Source organism: Lolium rigidum, chromosome 4 (assembly GCF_022539505.1).
Source record: "Lolium rigidum isolate FL_2022 chromosome 4, APGP_CSIRO_Lrig_0.1, whole genome shotgun sequence".
Classification (NCBI taxonomy): domain Eukaryota; kingdom Viridiplantae; phylum Streptophyta; class Magnoliopsida; order Poales; family Poaceae; genus Lolium; species Lolium rigidum.
The window spans coordinates 206881839-206885066 of record NC_061511.1 but is presented as its reverse complement, the minus strand read 5'-3'; positions in this window follow the sequence as shown (position 1 = coordinate 206885066).

Here is a 3228-nt window from a genome sequence, read left to right as displayed (position 1 = left end):
GCGCGTTGACATCCGCATCCGGAGGAACGCCCGTGGTCACTTCATCAAGGTCAAGACCCGGAGTATGTGCTAGGCACATAGTCAAGGCCATTGCAGCTGCGCCTCGGGCTGAAGAAGCTTGCAGATCCGTCACCAGCTCCGGCAGAATATCCATCTTGCCAATGAGCTTGCGCACATCACAAGTGCGGCTCCTCTTGATGTTCAGGTTATGGCATATTTTGCGGGAGGCGGAGATGAGATCCTTGCAGTCATCGCCCGCGAGTTGCAGAAGGTCGTCACGTGGGAACAAGTTTCGGCGTTGTTCCGGGTACCCAAGCGGCTCTACATAAAAAGATAATCAGGATATAAGCATGCAATTTGAGCACAAAGTAAAAAACAATCGGAGCATATATCTTGACAAGGTTCCAATATCATACCCAAGATGTTTTCATTGAGCAAGTCCCAGTGCTGCTCCGCTGTCTCCATAAATTTCCGGAGTCCACTAAGCTCTTTTTGCTGCCTCCTGATGGTCTCGCTGTCAGCATTCTTTTTCAGCTCCAGCTCGCCCTTCTCCCTGATATGCTCGGATTTTTTCTCCGCCAGCTGCTTTTCGGCCTGCTCTTTTTTCAATTCTGCCTCCTTTAGTTTCGTTTCCAGTTCTTGGTACGAGGAGCGCAGATTCTCAAGTTCAGTCGAAGCTGTTGCAAGGGAGGAGGATGCACCTATAATAACATAAGTTAATAGCAAGTTCAAAGTCGGAATTTGGTTAATGACGAAGTAGGCGGAAACCAACCTTGGGCGTCCGCCAGCTGTTTAGCCAGTTCGGCATTTTCATCCTTCAGGGTGCGGATATTTTCCGCCTGGCTCAGAGTAACGCGGCGCTGCAGGGCAATGTTCTTGTGCAGCTCGTAGTGCAGCGCCTGTTGTTCCTGTAAAATTAAAAACAGTGCAGGAGTAAAAATTCCGCCTGTAGCAGTGGTTTCTCTTAAAGCATCATTGCCGGAACCTCTTTTCCGCCATAATGCTTGGGGGCTACTGGTTCATTCTAAAAAACTTTCCCGGAAGAAATCTTTCTCTAAGCATCTAATCGCTAACTGCTTTTTCGAGTTTCCGCTTACATGCTTGGGGGCTACTGGGGAGTACCTTTTGCTTGCAGATGAGTTGGTCGAAGAACTGGCCAACATTTTTCTTGAAGTCTTGGATTTCCGACGTCCTGGAATCAGGTTTCCCCCAGGCGTTGTTCAGCATGGCGTTGAGCAGGTCTTGTTGAAGCTCCCATTTCTCCGCCTCAGTCAGCTTGTTGAAAAACTTGGTGGCATACGCCTTGGGGGTGGAAGTGGTGTCAGCCGGATCTCCAAAGTTCTTCGGAAAAAGGACCATATCGCCAGCACCTTCTCCAGCTTTTTCGGAAGAAGTTACTTCAACCTCTCCTCGGACTTGTTTCTCCGCCTCTTCTTGGGCAGGGCCTTTGGCCTTTGGATCTTCTTCGCCTGCGTGTCCGCTGCTAACCGGAATTATTTCCGGTGGAGTGTTTGCGGCAGGTGGGGGAGATGGATCCGCCTGAGGGGGCGACGGTTGGGGAGTTGGGTGAGAGGCACTTGGCGGAACTGGAGTTGAGGGACCAACAGCCGGAGATTTCTTCATATACTTTGTGATAGGTTCCTGGCTGGTGGTCCGCGCAGTGGTGGTTTTCGGATTCCTGCAAACAAGTGAAAGGGTTTAGACAAGAGATAATTTCGTTAAGTTAAAACCGCATCATGACTCGGAAACTTACGGGGCGCCGGGGATGATGGGGCGCGTGCCTTGGCCGGCCGTCGAAAGCATCCTTATGCGTGCACGCTCCGCTTTCCTTGAGTCTAGCGGAGGTGGTTTTACCGTCTTCGGTTTCTTGGCGGAGGCCTCGCCGCTAGCTCCGGCTTCGAGCCGGAAGCCTTGGCGCGGGGACGCTTTGTAGGTCGAGGGGCCGCCTTGCGGGGCGCTTGTTCCTCTTCCTCCTCGTCGTCGTCCGGAACCTCCTCCGCCGTGTCTTCGGTGACGGGGACGCGGAGAATAGCGCGAAAGTCTTCCTCCGCCAGAGCATTGAGCTGGAAGGAATATGGATAAAAGTTAAGTTAAACATCTAAAAACTTGTGAAGTTTGAAGCACTGAAAGGAACAAAGCTTACCGGAGGACACTGGTCGTTTGTAAAAATGTCTTTGGTCAGTTCCGGGACCTGTTGGCCCCTCGGAATCTTCACCGGCGTCTTGATCCTTCTCTTCGGAGAATCGGCCGGAAGGTCGTGGCGGGTTACTCGGAGAAGATCATCCGCCCGGAATAGGCGCACATCGGGCGCGCGTTATAGCGTAGAGGCTGGATTCTCCGAGAAAACCAGCTAAGTGTGAGCTGGGCTCCGGTTAGTCCGTCGTGGACTAGCCAGGGAGATTCTCCGCGCAGCCTTCTCCGGAGCTGGGGTCCGGGCGAGCGAAGGGACGAAGCTCCGGCTTGCAAGCTCTTCCGGAGGTTCATTGACAAACCGGGGAAGGCCTTCATGGACCTTCGGAACCGAGGCGTTCCTCTCATAAAACCATCCGGCGTTCCAAGTACCGGGACGGATTCATGTGAGTCATGAGGAGGGTACATGCGACTAGGGCGGAGCATAAATGTCATGCTTCCGCAGTTCACCATAGCTTTCTCCTTGGTTTCTTTCTTCACCCGGAAAAAGAACTGCCACAACTTGACATCTGGCCGGATCCCAAGATGTCCTTCGCAGAGTCACGAAGTTGGACGAGAAGAAGGTATGAGTTCGGGCAAATGTTGTGGGGCTGGAGCCCGTAGGTGCTCGAGGATGGAGAGGAAAAATTCCGAACAGGGGAGTGAAAGTCCGCGTTCCACCCAAGCCTTAGTCATAACAACTTCTCCGGCTTCAGGCTTAGGGACGACGGAGTCACGTGTGAAACTCCAGTGAGAGGAGATCATTCCTTCGTTCTGGAGCTCTCTAAGCTCCACGTCGGTGGTTTCGCAAGGCCACCATTGACCCCGTTCTCCTTCGCGGATCCGGGCTTTGGACGCCTTCTTGATTTCCGCCTCCTGCACTTTAGCTGCCATCCGAGCTTGCCCTTCGAGTTCTTCTTGGAGCTCTTGGAGGGTAGGAATCCGGCTTGGAGCGGTGCTGGAAGATGCGGAAAAAGGTTGAGCTAGTCTGATGTCGGAAACATATGGTGGCAGGAATGATATGGGATCCGGGCATATGGGTTCTATCTGATTGGGATC